Source organism: Lissotriton vulgaris, chromosome 1_1, assembly GCF_964263255.1.
Source record: "Lissotriton vulgaris chromosome 1_1, aLisVul1.2, whole genome shotgun sequence".
Taxonomy (NCBI): domain Eukaryota; kingdom Metazoa; phylum Chordata; class Amphibia; order Caudata; family Salamandridae; genus Lissotriton; species Lissotriton vulgaris.
This window is the reverse complement of record NC_141685.1, coordinates 225,264,051-225,281,103: the sequence shown is the minus strand read 5'-3', so window position 1 is coordinate 225,281,103 and position 17,053 is coordinate 225,264,051. Positions and strand designations below refer to the sequence as shown.

Here is a 17,053-nt window from a genome sequence, read left to right as displayed (position 1 = left end):
TCTTTATGGATCGAGTTTCTGTGTCTTTGCCTATAAGTCTCATTCCTGTTCAGGTTTTGATGGAAAAGCAATTGTTGGCTAAGTATTTTTCAGTGCGTGGTAGATGACAATAACGGGGTGGCTGGCCGTTGCTTTTTCCTCAGAAACCGTGGATTAGCAATGTATATGGTTACTTGCCTTTCCTCAGAGTCAAAGATTTTGTGTGTTTTTGTGTTAGTCCTAGATTTTTCTGTGAAGAGAGGTAGGGAGAGCGTAGCAATACACTCTTAGTCCCCAAATATATTGTTCAAACAGCAAGAAGTGAGATGTGGGCTGCCCTGCCTCTGGGTGGGTGTGTGTGGCTCTGGGTGGGTGTGTGTGTGTGGGGCTCTGGGTGGGTGTGTGGAGCTCTGGGTGGGTGTGTGTGTGTGTGGCTCTGGGTGTGTGTGTGGGGGGGCTCTGGGTGGGTGTGTGTGGGGGGGCTCTGGGTGTGTGTGTGTCTCTGGGTGTGTGTGTGTCTCTGGGTGTGTGTGGCTCTGGGTGTGTGTGTGTGTGTGGCTCAGGGTGTGTGTGTGTGATAGTAATTGCTGTCTGCTGAGCTCGTCCGTAGGGTACAATAGGTCTCACATTGCGAGAGATTAAGCTAATGGCAATGTAAATGACAAAACCAACACATAAATACAAAGTTTGTCATTTACAATGCCCATAGCTCTAACTTTTCCAAAGGCGAAACCATTGCATTGTAAATGCTTGTTGATTTTCTCCTCTTTCTTTGAACAGCATTGTTTTCCCTAGGTGATGAGGTGCACCATTCCTGGAGGTACTGCATTACCTGGTAGATGGGTGGAGTGGAAACCAATTAATGTGATCCTTATCCTCTTTTTTCCTTATTTTAGTTTATAAAATGCGTACCACGCAGTGGCGGCTGGTGACATTTGAAAGTGGTGAAGCGTAAATACTGAACTGTGGCGAGCGAGTTCAGCAAGCGAGGCCGAACCACCTATGGGAGGTTTGGGGGGTTCGGGGAGTTCTCCAATGAGAACAGTTTGAAAAAAGAGTGGGCAAATGGAGCATTCTGAAGCACATTTGAGAAAGAGGTGGCTTGGCGAATACATCTCTGGGAGTAGCCAGACAAGTCTCTTTGCACAGATACATCTCTCTCCCTGCATTCACATAGGCACAGTCACCCTGCACTCATAGACCCATTACTCGCCCTTCCCTGACACATTACTAAGCCAGCATTCACCCATCCGCATCACTCACTCTGGACTCACACAGGTACACTGCTCAGCCTGCACTCACACAGACATCACTCACCCTGGACTCACGCAGGCACACTGCTCACCATGCACTCACACAGACATCACTCACCCTGGACTCACACAGACATCACATACCCTGGACTCACACAGGCACACTGCTCAGCCTGCACTCACACAGACATCACTCACCCTGGACTCACGCAGGCACACTGCTCAACATGCACTCACACAGACATCACTCACCCTGGACTCACACAGGCACACTGCTCAGCCTGCACTCACACAGACATCACTCACCCTGGACTCACGCAGGCACACTGCTCACCATGCACTCACACAGACATCACTCACCCTGGACTCACGCAGGCACACTGCTCACCATGCACTCACACAGACATCACTCACCCTGGACTCACACAGGCACACTGCTCACCATGCACTCACACAGACATCACTCACCCTGGACTCACGCAGGCACACTGCTCACCCTGGACTCACACAGACATCACTCACCCTGGACTCACACAGGCACACTGCTCACCATGCACTCACACAGACATCACTCACCCTGGACTCACACAGACATCACATACCCTGGACTCACACAGGCACACTGCTCAGCCTGCACTCACACAGACATCACTCACCCTGGACTCACGCAGGCACACTGCTCACCATGCACTCACACAGACATCACTCACCCTGGACTCACGCAGGCACACTGCTCACCCTGGACTCACACAGACATCACTCACCCTGGACTCACACAGGCACACTGCTCACCATGCACTCACACAGACATCACTGACCCTGGACTCACACAGACATCACATACCCTGGACTCACACAGGCACACTGCTCAGCCTGCACTCACACAGACATCACTCACCCTGGACTCACGCAGGCACACTGCTCACCATACACTCACACAGACATCACTCACCCTGGACTCACACAGGCACACTGCTCAGCCTGGACTCACACAGACATCACTCACCCTGGACTCACGCAGGCACACTGCTCAGCCTGCACTCACACAGACATCACTCACCCCGGACTCACGCAGGCACACTGCTCACCCTGGACTCACACAGACATCACTCACCCCGGACTCACACAGGCACACTGCTCAGCCTGCACTCACACAGACATCACTCACCCTGGACTCACGCAGGCACACTGCTCACCATGCACTCACACAGACATCACTCACCCTGGACTCACGCAGGCACACTGCTCAGCCTGCACTCACACAGACATCACTCACCCTGGACTCACGCAGGCACACTGCTCAGCCTGCACTCACACAGACATCACTCACCCTGGACTCACGCAGGCACACTGCTCACCCTGGACTCACACAGACATCACTCACCCTGGACTCACACAGGCACACTGCTCACCATGCACTCACACAGACATCACTCACCCTGGACTCACACAGACATCACATACCCTGGACTCACACAGGCACACTGCTCAGCCTGCACTCACACAGACATCACTCACCCTGGACTCACGCAGGCACACTGCTCACCATACACTCACACAGACATCACTCACCCTGGACTCACACAGGCACACTGCTCAGCCTGGACTCACACAGACATCACTCAACCTGGACTCACGCAGGCACACTGCTCAGCCTGCACTCACACAGACATCACTCACCCCGGACTCACGCAGGCACACTGCTCACCCTGGACTCACACAGACATCACTCACCCCGGACTCACACAGGCACACTGCTCAGCCTGCACTCACACAGACATCACTCACCCTGGACTCACGCAGGCACACTGCTCACCATGCACTCACACAGACATCACTCACCCTGGACTCACGCAGGCACACTGCTCAGCCTGCACTCACACAGACATCACTCACCCTGGACTCACGCAGGCACACTGCTCAGCCTGCACTCACACAGACATCACTCACCCCGGACTCACACAGGCACACTGCTCACCCTGGACTCACACAGACATCACTCACCCCGGACTCACACAGGCACACTGCTCACCCTGGACTCACACAGACATCACTCACCCTGGACTCACACAGGCACACTGCTCACCATGCACTCACACAGACATCACTGACCCTGGACTCACACAGACATCACATACCCTGGACTCACACAGGCACACTGCTCAGCCTGCACTCACACAGACATCACTCACCCTGGACTCACGCAGGCACACTGCTCACCATACACTCACACAGACATCACTCACCCTGGACTCACACAGGCACACTGCTCAGCCTGGACTCACACAGACATCACTCACCCTGGACTCACGCAGGCACACTGCTCAGCCTGCACTCACACAGACATCACTCACCCCGGACTCACGCAGGCACACTGCTCACCCTGGACTCACACAGACATCACTCACCCCGGACTCACACAGGCACACTGCTCAGCCTGCACTCACACAGACATCACTCACCCTGGACTCACGCAGGCACACTGCTCACCATGCACTCACACAGACATCACTCACCCTGGACTCACGCAGGCACACTGCTCAGCCTGCACTCACACAGACATCACTCACCCTGGACTCACGCAGGCACACTGCTCAGCCTGCACTCACACAGACATCACTCACCCTGGACTCACGCAGGCACACTGCTCACCCTGGACTCACACAGACATCACTCACCCTGGACTCACACAGGCACACTGCTCACCATGCACTCACACAGACATCACTCACCCTGGACTCACACAGACATCACATACCCTGGACTCACACAGGCACACTGCTCAGCCTGCACTCACACAGACATCACTCACCCTGGACTCACGCAGGCACACTGCTCACCATACACTCACACAGACATCACTCACCCTGGACTCACACAGGCACACTGCTCAGCCTGGACTCACACAGACATCACTCAACCTGGACTCACGCAGGCACACTGCTCAGCCTGCACTCACACAGACATCACTCACCCCGGACTCACGCAGGCACACTGCTCACCCTGGACTCACACAGACATCACTCACCCCGGACTCACACAGGCACACTGCTCAGCCTGCACTCACACAGACATCACTCACCCTGGACTCACGCAGGCACACTGCTCACCATGCACTCACACAGACATCACTCACCCTGGACTCACGCAGGCACACTGCTCAGCCTGCACTCACACAGACATCACTCACCCTGGACTCACGCAGGCACACTGCTCAGCCTGCACTCACACAGACATCACTCACCCCGGACTCACACAGGCACACTGCTCACCCTGGACTCACACAGACATCACTCACCCCGGACTCACACAGGCACACTGCTCACCCTGGACTCACACAGACATCACTCACCCTGGACTCACACAGGCACACTGCTCAGCCTGCACTCACACAGACATCACTCACCATGGACTCACACAGGCACACTGCTCAGCCTGCACTCACACAGACATCACTCACGCAGGCACACTGCTCAGCCTGCACTCACACAGACATCACTCACCCTGGACTCACGCAGGCACACTGTTCAGCCTGCACTCACACAGAAATCACTCACCCTGGACTCACACAGACATCACTCACCCCCGGACTCACACAGGCACACTGCTCACCCTGGACTCACACAGACATCACTCACCCTGGACTCACACAGGCACACTGCTCAGCCTGCACTCACACAGACATCACTCACCCTGGACTCACGCAGGCACACTGCTCAGCCTGCACTCACACAGACATCACTCACCCCGGACTCACACAGGCACACTGCTCACCCTGGACTCACACAGACATCTCTCACCCTGGACTCACACAGGCACACTGCTCAGCCTGCACTCACACAGACATCACTCACCCTGGACTCACGCAGGCACACTGCTCAGCCTGCACTCACACAGGCATCACTCACCCCGGACTCACACAGGCACACTGCTCACCATGCACTCACACAGACATCCCTCACCCCGGACTCACACAGGCACACTGCTCAGCCTCTTGCAATACTCGCGGTTGTGCCGTGGGGGTCATGGCAACATTGTATATTTTATTAAAAGGGATACGGCTATTTTTTTTTTACCAGTAGGTTACCAACAAAACGACGTTATTATGGGCAATCTCCGGAGAGGGGCCAAAAAATGAATGGGCATGTGATCTAAACTGACGTGTCTCACGTGTCTGCGCTGTTTTGAGGCACAATAGTACTCAGTGTGACAAACTGACACTTTCAGAATCTTCATTCAAAGTACCCTTTGTCTGCCTCATCTCACCTGCCACAAATCCAGATTCTAAACTTTGTAAGTAATTCTGTGCTGCGTTCCGGGCTTTGTTACAGCGCCTCGGGCACCCGCGAAGCACTTGGCTGTGACTCACCTCAGCATGAACTGCTGCAGGCTCGAGTGCGCGCATTCAATTTATATCTGACGCACATGCGCTGAATCCTATGCGTCGCGACACAGAGCACCCTTCACATCTAGTGGAAAGTCAAAATTGCACGCATCCCACATGGAGGAGGAGCGGAAGTTAGTGACATGATCCATGCAAACTTTACACGAGCCTATGTAGCCCGGGCAGGTAGAAAGACATCAAAACAATAGAAGCTAACTGTAACATTAAGTTGAAAACGAAATCATACAAGAAAACTCATCCAGCCATACCTGAATAGAGCCCTAGGAAAGGCGATAGAAGTCACTAGCCAGGGTCGGCCTGTGCAGACTGTGCCACATAAAAAAGGAAACCTTGGAGCATCTATTTTCTTGGTTGTAGATTTATGTAGCGCAAACTCGACCGGAAGGTATTGGAGCGCTTTACATGAGAACTAGGTACGTTAAACAAGGACACAACCATGTCTTGGTAGGCACGGAGAGATTCAATGATTTGCCCAGAATCACAGGAAACTGAGCCGACGCTCCAAAGTCGGCAGTTCTGGGCGTAAGGCCACAACTTCCCCCCAATAATGCGTCCGCCCGGTTCTTTCAAATGCTCAACGCACTTTAATACATTTCTATCTAGTGGGGTGCGCACATGCTCTGAAGCAAAAGACCTACACTTCTCCGCGGAAACCCCAGATTTGGGAAATACATTGCTGACCCGTAGTCGGGGAAGCAGGGACTACTAACATGTGGGCTGTTTTGGCTGGCACTTCACCCAGACACCCCCTTTCAGATCCTGGGGTTTCATGTGATATCCTATTGCGTTCTGGGATCTGTAGTCACTCACGGGATGCCGCATTAAATCAACTGGGCTGACACAGAAAATGCCAGGACACATTATGTTGCACGGTACACTTTCCTCAAAAGTCACCATCCCTTCTGTGCCAGGCCCCAATTGTGGCACAGCGGGTAACGGGTGGTCTTTGAATAAGGGGGGGGGGGATCAGGTGGTGGTCTGGCTGCTGCCCTCAGAAGGCAAATACTCGTCCAGCAGATGGTTCACCGGTGTAACTGGGTGCCCGCCCCCCTCCCCCATCCCTCAGGCATCGCCCAGTGGATTAGCGAAGCCCAGAGACTCGCTACCAATCCACAGTTTCCCGTCTGCTTGGGTGAGCCAGCTCGCAGGGTGCAGGCCCAGCTGCGCGCCCACACTGACTCCCCTAATCACCAAAGGCTGCCCAGAGGCAGAGCACCAGGTAGGGGCGCGGAGACTGCACTCGAGAGAGATCAGCTGCCAAGGTACGATAGAGCTGGAAGGTTAATGCGTCTGCAGCTGACACGCATGCAGCCAGAAGGTGCCAGGTTCGTGATTCCAGTGAGGCCGACTAGGCCTTCCCTTCCCATGTGGATACATTAATACCAGATTTAGAGCGCAAGAGGGTCGCCAGGGGTAGTAGTGGTGGATGCCATCCAAATAGAAAGATCTGCTTTACAAAGATCAGGTGGAGCCCCACGTGAACCACCTCAGGCACCACCACCCACCCAATTACTTTTATCACATTAAGCTTTATAAAATCGCACAATCACCTGATCAGTTTAAATGCACGCCGCAGCCTTCTCCCTTTGCAAACAAAATGGGTCATGTCGCGCAGGGCTGGGGTTAACAAATAAAACATTTACATTTTTAAAACTTACCAGGTCCGCGACCACACCTTCTGTGCTCCCATGATTGCTGTTGGCGCCTAGCCGCCTACAGGAACTTCCGCCGATCCGACCGCCGATCCCTCACAGCCAATCCTGGCGCCTTTAGGGCACAGCTACTCTCTGCCTGCCCAGCCCATTAGAAAACGGAGGCTTGAGCCTTTGCCCCAGCCACAGCAGGCACTAGTGCGCATGCGTGGGCACGGAGAAAAATTCGCCCTCCGTCCCCACTCATGCGCACTTGTGCCCCACTTGTGTCCCATGTCTGAAGACAATGTGAATGCCTGTCAGTTAGCATGACGTCGGGCCGCCCACCCCCTTCAGACTCTGAAGGGGGTGGGCGGCCCGACGTCATGCTAACTGACAGGCATTGTCAGTTCAGTTCTTCTACATAGGCAGGGCATCTCCGACCGAACTTAAGTAAACTGACTGAGAGTTCAGTTTACTTAAGTTCACAAAAACCGAGGGAGGGAGCTGCGGTCACGGTCAGACGGGGCTGGTAGAGCAACGCCCCAGCGCCCTTAATGGACGCACCACCACTGGTACCACGGCTCTGTGTTGAGTAATGTAGTCTATTTAAACCATACTACTCACGGTTCATAGGATATAAGCAATGGACCGTGATACTGGTCCCTCCCGAGATCTGTAGTGGTGTTTAAAGTTTCAGTAAAAAACACTCTTGATTTCTGGATAAAGAGTATAAAAGTGTTAAGGTAGCCATGTTGTTCTACTTACATTTCATATGCTTTACTTAATCTTGCATCCATATGAGGGTTTGCTTTTTCCAGGGAGGTACTTTTTTTTCCAAGCAGCATATCACTCTTGTGCATAATTTGAATTGAGCCACATCCAGGTATATATAGCCGGGCACTACTGGGTTGTAGCTGAAGGCAGTGTGGGTGTCTCAGTGGGATAGTATGGTGTTCATTGGGGGATGTTGCACTACGCTAGAGCTGCCGAACTTGGTTCTGGGGAACCAGGTTCAGCCTTCATGAACAGTCCACCAGACCACTCTCCTGAGAGAACACATTCCCATGGTAGACCTTAGAAGCCCCAGCTAGACCTTTAGAAGCCCAGGCCCAGCCCCACAGCACAGCCCGACGGCGGCACGTGACATGGGTGAGAGTCACGACGCCGCAGCCGCACTACAGTGAGTGAGTGAGCTCAGTTGACTGACTGAGTCCGGACTCCGGCGGTACATCTCCTCGACCTCCGGTAAGTGGGTCTGGGTTACGGACGGTCCCGGATGGAATTAACTTAAAACTGCCCACAGACTTCCCCCACCCTCAGCTGCCACCTGCCAGCCTGGCCTGTAGACGTTGCTGATTTGGCCTGTCTGGTGTCCTATCCGTCTCCATTCACGCTATGTTTTTGCTCTTCTTGTGGCATTTGTGCTTGCTGTAGGGAGTGTTTGTGGTAATGTCAGAGAAATCCATAGCAAAAGTTGGCCCACCAGACCATAAAACGGGCCCTCAAAACAGAAAACACGTCTGCATACTGATTTTTCAGACCAGTCCTTCTGGCACTGCTCGATGCACTGTAGGCCAGCCTCCCTGGAAGATGGTAAACAAGAATTGATGCAATTGTGTTTAGTGATAATGTAAAACCTAATAGTGATTGTATGTCGGTTTAAGACAACTGTGGCGGGGTAAAGAGCGTATGGTACACAAGAGAAAACTGGCCCACTTGCATTGTAAATGCTTCATGTTATTTAAAAACATAAACCACTTTTATCAGTTTACAAAGCACCTGGAAGGGTCAAGTCAGTGTCCAGAATCTATTCTGCGGAAACTAAAAGAATGAATTCCACAACAATGAGATATAAGAGGCAAGGGCCTCTTCAGTTTGGTGCAGCTTGGTTCCAGTGGCGCAGGACAGGAGCAGCCCAGTTTATGAATGTTACTACTGTAAACTTCAAATAAACTTTGAACTGATCACTCATACCGCAGGGGTCTTTGCCAATAATGAGAGAATGTTGTACATTGTAGGTGTGGGGAATTACAATTGGGTATTCCCCCAACATCTGCCAGGGGCTATATGTGTTGCTGTTTGAGTGAGGATTGGATTGTGGCTGTGCCTGTCATTTGCTTGAGGGGCTCAGGAACACAGACCCTCTGAAGTGTAGGTGTAGGGTCTCTTAGCTTCTGAGCCCAGACTGGAACACAGATGAAAGTTTGAGAAGAAAATGGTAAACAGACCCACAGACGTGCTTCGTGTAGGACTTGGAAGCAAGTGTCCACAGAGTCCTACACCTCAGATCACCCTCCTTTCTGGACATCCGCGCCCTAAGATCAGCTGATCAATGCCAGCGTGTCTCTACTAGGACCCTATAGGGACCCTGCTCCCCTACAGCAGCCGAACGGTGCAACTCTACTCTCACCTAAAAACCTGACTTCTTAATAATTCACTGTATTCCAGCTGGTCATTATTCGGTTTTAAGAGTGTGTCCTCACAAAGCGCCAAGAAGCTTCTTCAAACAAAGCGCTCAACAAATAAATTATAAAACAACAACCCCACCTCTTAGGTCATCTGGCCCACCAAACCGCTGCCTGACCTCTCGATTCCAAAGGACATTCAGAGACACATTAAATAATTATTGTTCAAGGCCCCCATCCCATCACTCTACCTTCCACCTTGAAAGACCGACGGCTCCATTGCTTTACGGTTGTTCGATGCACTTATTCTTTACTTATTTCAGATGTCTTTTAGTGATATATTTTGCATCGTGAGCGACTCAATGCTTTATATTTATAGCTGTATACAATTTGCAAAAAACATCATCTTTGGTTTCACTGGGGATCGAACCCAGGACCTTCTGCGTGTAAAGCAGACGTGATAACCACTACACTATGAAACCTCCGATGGCTTCTCAGTCGCTCGTGCTTCTTTTTTGTGTGCTCATTGTGTAGTGATTTCCCCCCTATATTTCAATTATTTCACCTTAACAACAACAAAAAACATAGAGAATAGTCAGCATTTTAGGAAAACATGCAGTCGAGGGAGACTGGAGTGGAGAGAGAAAGTCCGAATGTATAGGAAGAAGAAACGAAAACAGAGAAAAGCAGAAGGAAACTTGGAGAGGCTTCAAAGCGTCAAGTTCCCGAACAAAGAGAACCGTGAGGAGATGCTCCTCATCTCAGCATTAATGCTGGTGTAACAGATGCTCCTCATCTCAGCATTAATGCTGGTGTGATAGATGCTCCTCATCTCAGCATTAATGCTGGGGTAACAGATGCTCCTCATCTCAGCATTAATGCTGGTGTAACAGATGCTCCTCATCTCAGCATTAATGCTAGGGTAACAGATGCTCCTCATCTCAGCATTAATGCTGGTGTGACAGATGCTCCTCATCTCAGCATTAATGCTGGTGTAACACATGCTCCTCATCTCAGCATTAATGCTGGTGTGATAGATGCTCCTCATCTCAGCATTAATGCTGGTATAGCAGATGCTCCTCATCTCAGCATTAATGCTGGTGTAACAGATGCTCCTCATCTCAGCATTAATGCTGGTGTAACAGATGCTCCTCATCTCAGCATTAATGCTAGGGTAACAGATGCTCCTCATCTCAGCATTAATGCTGGTGTGACAGATGCTCCTCATCTCAGCATTAATGCTGGTGTAACACATGCTCCTCATCTCAGCATTAATGCTGGTGTGATAGATGCTCCTCATCTCAGCATTAATGCTGGTATAGCAGATGCTCCTCATCTCAGCATTAATGCTGGTGTAACATATGCTCCTCATCTCAGCATTAATGCTGGTGTGACAGATGCTCCTCATCTCAGCATTAATGCTGGTGTAACACATGCTCCTCATCTCAGCATTAATGCTGGTGTGATAGATGCTCCTCGTCTCAGCATTCATGCTGGTGTGACAGAGGCTCCTCATCTCAGCATTAATGCTGGTGTGACAGAGGCTCCTCATCTCAGCATTAATGCTGGTGTAACACGCCTGCTCGTGCTACAGGGGAGGGCTGCAGCCACCCGTGCAAGGCTGAGCGAGTACTGGTGTGACTGGTGTGCACACGTGCAGGTCGTGAGCGCTGGCTGCCAGTGCACGGGTCTGCACCAGTGACCCCTGCAGCCGGGCAGCGCCCCCACCCGAGTCTGTGCACGGCTCGCTGCCGCCTCCCGTGGCCACAAAGGGAGCTGCAGACCCGATGGTCTCTCCGGCTCCAGTGTCTGTAACACCGATCAAGGCAAGTGTCCCAGCAGAGCCCGCTTGGACAGTGCCAGGGTTTGCAGAGTTTGTATTAATCCCGTCCGGCCTCACTGCAAAAAACGTGATATTTTATAAGCGTATAGTCGGTGGGCGGCTTGGCAAGAGTATGACGTAGCAGCAGTGTCATTGATAACAGGATGTACGAGTTCACAATCACATTTATAGATATAAAAATACAAGACCTGAAACCCTACCAGTTGTTGAAGCCCATTAAAAAAATGTCACTCAGCATAGTGTCAGAGCCTTCTTAGCGCAGTAGGCAGCGCGTCAGTCTCATAATCTGAAGGTCGTGAGTTCGAGCCTCACAGAGGGCACTTGTTTTGGTGAAAGGAGTTCTGTACGTGTTGTTATTTTGTAATTGTACTTTTACATTGTTTTGTACTACAGTGGTGAATAGTGCAAGTGACCATGAAATCGGAGGTTGTGTTAGCGTAGTTGTGTTGGCTGCCTTGTTTCAGGGGGCAACTGTGGTAGTGTTGTAGATCAAATAAGGATAGCAATCCGGATAGAAAGGTTGACATAGGTGGTTTATTTAAGCAGAGTAAATCAACCCACGACCAGTAGAGTAGAATACCAAGTTTGCAATGGTCAAGACATACAATCATAGCATTCTAAGAACATGGAATAAGAACTTAAGAAGGACATTCCTTAAAGAGCTAGTATAACAATAATGAAGTACATACTACACATCCTTCCCCTAATAAATAAAGAAAAAACAGCAGATAAAAGAAAACACAGTAAAGTAACCAAATGCATACATGAAGAAAAAACAAGATTAATCCAAAACATAATCATGGAGTCTCACAGGAACAGATCTGATTCTGCGACTGAGATCCCTACCATCCCCCGCTCCAATGGAATTGGAAACAGGCTGTAAAGTGGGAGGAGGCGTGAGATCGTTTGAATCACCATGTGCTAACAGGGAAGCATCAAGGTCAGGACGATTGACGGGAACAGAAGGAACAGATGGAGAGATAGAGGATTCACCAACACCAAACCAGTCAGAACAGCGATCATCAGATAAATCTGAGGTCTGTTTGTTGGAAGAAATAATCTTTGCTTGTTGATCAGAGATCTTAATAAGAGCATTCTTGTTCCACCAACCCCTATCAAATAAAAGAGCTGCAGAACGAGAAACTTTCAACACTTTAACAGGAGCAGAAAATTTGGATTGCCCCTTGGTTATCTTCACAGGTTTCTTAATGATGACCCAATCACCAGATATAAGAGGTTTTTCTGTGACATGCATGCGTTTGTCATAATTATTTTTGTAACTCTCCTGTTTGCTCTTGACATGTTCACGAATTTTAGCTAAATCCACGTTGACTAGAGAACTTTTCATCAACCAAGAAGGGTTCAACTTAGAGGTGGGAATTCTACCCCGCAATAGAACAAAAGGGGACACTCCTGTGGTACTGTGCGGGGTACAATTATAGTTCCAAATTTTCTCGCTAAGAAATTCAGCAACATCAAGTTTATTAGCACAGGCTGTTTGAATAGCTTCCTTCAATAAACGGTTAGCTCTTTCTACAAGGCCATTAGAAGCAGGACTGTAAAGAGGAACTAACATGTGCTTAATGTCTAAATTGTTTAAAAACAAATTCATCTCCTGTGAGACAAAGTGCGAACCGTTATCGGAAACAATTTCATGTGGAGTACCATCGATGACAAACAAACCCTTTAAAAATGAAACTACAGCAACAGAATTAGGGTTCTTGACTAAGGAAAAATAGATCCATTTAGAAAAGTAATCAATGGCCACAATTAAGAATTTGAAGTCATCATTAAAAACAGAAAATGGACCAGAAAAATCTATGGCAATCTTCTGCCAAGGAGATTCAGGCCACTCTACAGGAACCAGTGGTGAATTGGACAACTTCCAGTGTTTATCAGAGCATAGACACTGTGGACATTGGTTGACAAAGGATCTAACCTGGTTATCGATACCCGGCCACCAATAAGTGGTTTTAATCTTATTGGTGGTACCAGTGATACCAGGATGAGTTTCATGGGCCAGAGAAATAATGGATTGTCTGATGCCAACAGGTGGGACAAATTTGTCTTGCCTGAACAAAATGTCACCTGACACCGACAATTCAGATGCAACCTGTGCATAATGTTTTTCCTCCATTGACATGCTTCTATCCCTGGGCCAACCTTTAATCAAAAATTTCTTAACATTGAGTAAACAAGAATCGTTATCCATACCCTTTAACCAGTCTTGTTTAGTGAGTTTTGTACCTTGAAGGGCATCATCAACAGCAAACACATACTCTAAGTCAGAGTTGACTAAATTACATGTGGATAAAGGAATACGTGACAAACAATCCGCACGAATGTTTTTGCCACCAGGTAAGTATTTTATTTCAAAATTAAATTCTTGAAGACGTGCCAATAGTCTAACTAAGCGAGAAGAAGCTCTATTGGAGGAACTCTCGCCAAGCATGTAAATTAACGGCTTGTGGTCTGTGTATAAAAGAAATCTGGTGCCCCAAATGTACATTTTAAATTTTTCAACAGACCATGAACAAGCTAAGGCTTCTCGCTCAATGGTACTGTAATTTGCTTCAGCTGAAGTTAACGAACGAGAAGCGAATGCAATGGTGCATTCCTCACCCTTAATCATTTGACTAAGAACAGCTCCTAGGCCACGGGAACTAGCATCAACGGTAATGATGCTTTGAACACCATGGGAAAAAGGCTTGATGGCAGGAGCAGAGAGTATCAAATCTTTGACAGAGTCAAAAGCAGATTGAGATTCAGAGGACCACACAAATTTAGCATGTTTTTTTAACAGATCCCTAAGAGGTTGAACTACAAGAGCATAGCTCCTAACAAAACGAGCGTAATATTCACTCAACCCCAAAAATGCCCTGAGAGAGTCTTTATCTAGAGGAGGAGGAGCATTTTTAATAGCTTCCAACAAAGAAGATTTGGGTTTAATGCCATCTTTTGAGAGGTTGTGACCTAAGTAATCAACCTCACTAGCCAAAAATTTACATTTCTTCTTGTTGACGGTAAGACCATTATTTTGTAGAGATTTTAAAACATACTCCATCAAAATGTAATGTTGATCCAGGGATTCAGAATGAACCAAAATGTCATCCTGGAACGCCTGAATACCGGGACAATTATAAAAAATGGAGTCCATTAATCTTTGAAATATACTGGCTGCAGAGGCAAGTCCGAAAGGTAACCTTTTATACATATACACACCAAAAGGTGTAACAAATGTTGTGAGAGGTTGAGATTCTAAAGATAAAGGAATTTGGTGGTACGCTGAGCGCAAATCGATAGTGGAAAAATATTTGCTACTACCGATGTTGGCCAGCATATCATGGATTTTAGGCAAGGGATGTACATCAATGACAATGTTGCGATTGAGTACTCGCAGGTCTGCACATAAACGAATTTCCCCAGAAGGTTTTCGTGCTACGACGGCAGCAGAAACCCATTCTGAAGACTCAATTGGACAAATAATGTCTTGAGCAATAAGAGATTCAATGTGCTTTCTCAAGTCCTCTCTAACAGACAGAGGAACAGGCCGTACCTTTTGAATAACAGGACAAGCGTTGTCTTTTAACTTAATATCATGCTCGAAATTCTTCACTAACCCAATCTTATCTTCAAAAACAACCTTGTATTTCTCTAAAACATTGCAAAGAATGGGGTCATTACAATACTCAAAAACAGAAAGTATAGGAAGATCACCCAAAGCAACAGGTTCAGGATGACCGGGCTTTAAAATAATGCCAAGTCTGGCCTGGTCTTGCCAGCCTATAATATCACGGCCATTGTGTGCAACGTATATTTTAGTATAAATAACACGACCTTTAAAATCAATGTTGTCTGGAAAATATCCACGCATGGTTATGTCAAAACCCCCGAAAGCTTTGGGATTCACATCAGTAGTAAATAATTCTTTGTCATTCCAAGAGCACTGAAAAGTAGTTTCATCCAAAATGGTAATAGGGGATCCGGAGTCAGCCATAACCTGTATGGTCTGAATCCCAATTGAAATGGTGCAAATAGGACCCTTGATACTGAAATCACACAAAGCATTTACCTGAATGAATGAAATAGAAGAAAGATTTAGCGCATCACAAATTTCTTCCTCAGAATAAACCATATTAACTTTAGACTTATCTTTTGGTAAACGACACGATGCAGCAAAGTGACCTACACGTTTACAATTAGAACACCTTTTACCTTGTGCAGGACACTTTGGATTATTTCCAACATGAAACTTTGAACCGCACCTGTAACAAAATACATTAGCTTTAGACTCAAAAACTTTTTTCCCAGTATTGCGGTTAGAAACAACATTAACATTACAATTGTCACCAGATGCCTGTGAAATATTGCAAACACTTGAAGAAGCGGCATGTTCAGCTAAAATTTTTGAGGAGACAACAGAACACTCAATACTTTTCGCAATTACAATAACTTCATCTAAAGTAGGATTTTTACAAGTCAAAATCCGCTCTTGGATTTTCTTATTAAAGCAATTAAAGACTAACTGATCACGTAGAGCAGTCTCCAGATAGGTACCAAATTCGCATTTTGATGCAAGAACTCGTAGAGTAGCTACATAGTCTTCTATAGACTCTTCTTGTAACTGTTTCCTTTTGAAGAACATATGTCTCTCAACCATGACTGATGGATCATCTTTAAATTGTTTGCCCAGACGTGTTAATGCCTCGGTATATACATTCCATGAGTCATCATCAGCAGGAGCTTGAACAACTGCTAAATTGTCAAATAATTGTTGGCCAGCATCTCCTAAGTGATTGAAAAGGATAGCTCTTTTTCTGGATGCAGGGTAATCTAGAGCATCTATAGCTTCCAAATAGTTTGTAAAGACACGTAGCCATTTGTGCCATGGAGTAGGAGGTTTGCCAGGAACAATTAAAAATGATGGAGGTGCTACAATCCCATTGTTGTTATTACCTGAAGTAGCCATAATAAATTCACAAAAAATGTATATATTATAATAAATTCTTACTTGTCAGCTTTAGAAATAGCACTGTCCGGTAAAACGATCTTTTAAAACTAGATCGAAGACGACCAAAACCTCAAAGATAAAGTCGCGTTGACAAGAAGATCAGAAGTGCGATGCCTGTCAGCGTTTTACCAAGCAGACGCTGAGCGCTGAAATTGACGTTTTATTTTAAGAAGTTGACGTCGAGCGCTGAACACGTAAATAAAGCTGGAGCGCAAGAAGTTGACGTCAAGCGCTGAACACGTAAACACAGCTGGAGCGCATTAAGATTACAGGATACGCTGGGCGCATTCCAGAGTGACGCCGTGGACGTACTGCGCATGTACCAGAAGCGCGTTAGAAAACAATTCCACAGCTTGCCTCACGACCGTAGAATGCTCCGCGCATTTAAAAAAAAAAGGTATGAAGCAGGCAGCGTTTAAAGACAGTCTTCAGGTAATAAAATTACTAAACAATAACTCACAGTTTATGTGAAGATGGTCTCAAGAGATGAGAACGAATATTGCAAAGTTAAAATCCGATTTTG

At 47.9% G+C, this 17,053-nt stretch overlaps 2 non-coding genes across 2 annotated transcripts; one reads left to right on the top strand and one right to left on the bottom strand.

Annotated features, from left to right (window-relative positions):
- Positions 1 to 10,085: 10,085 nt before the first annotated feature.
- On the bottom strand, positions 10,086 to 10,158 carry TRNAV-UAC (transfer RNA valine (anticodon UAC)). The gene has a single exon. It is a non-coding gene; the product is annotated as a tRNA-Val (tRNA).
- Positions 10,159 to 11,766: 1,608 nt separating this feature from the next.
- On the top strand, positions 11,767 to 11,839 carry TRNAM-CAU (transfer RNA methionine (anticodon CAU)). Its single transcript has one exon. It is a non-coding gene; the product is annotated as a tRNA-Met (tRNA).
- The last annotated feature ends 5,214 nt before the right edge of the window (positions 11,840 to 17,053 follow it).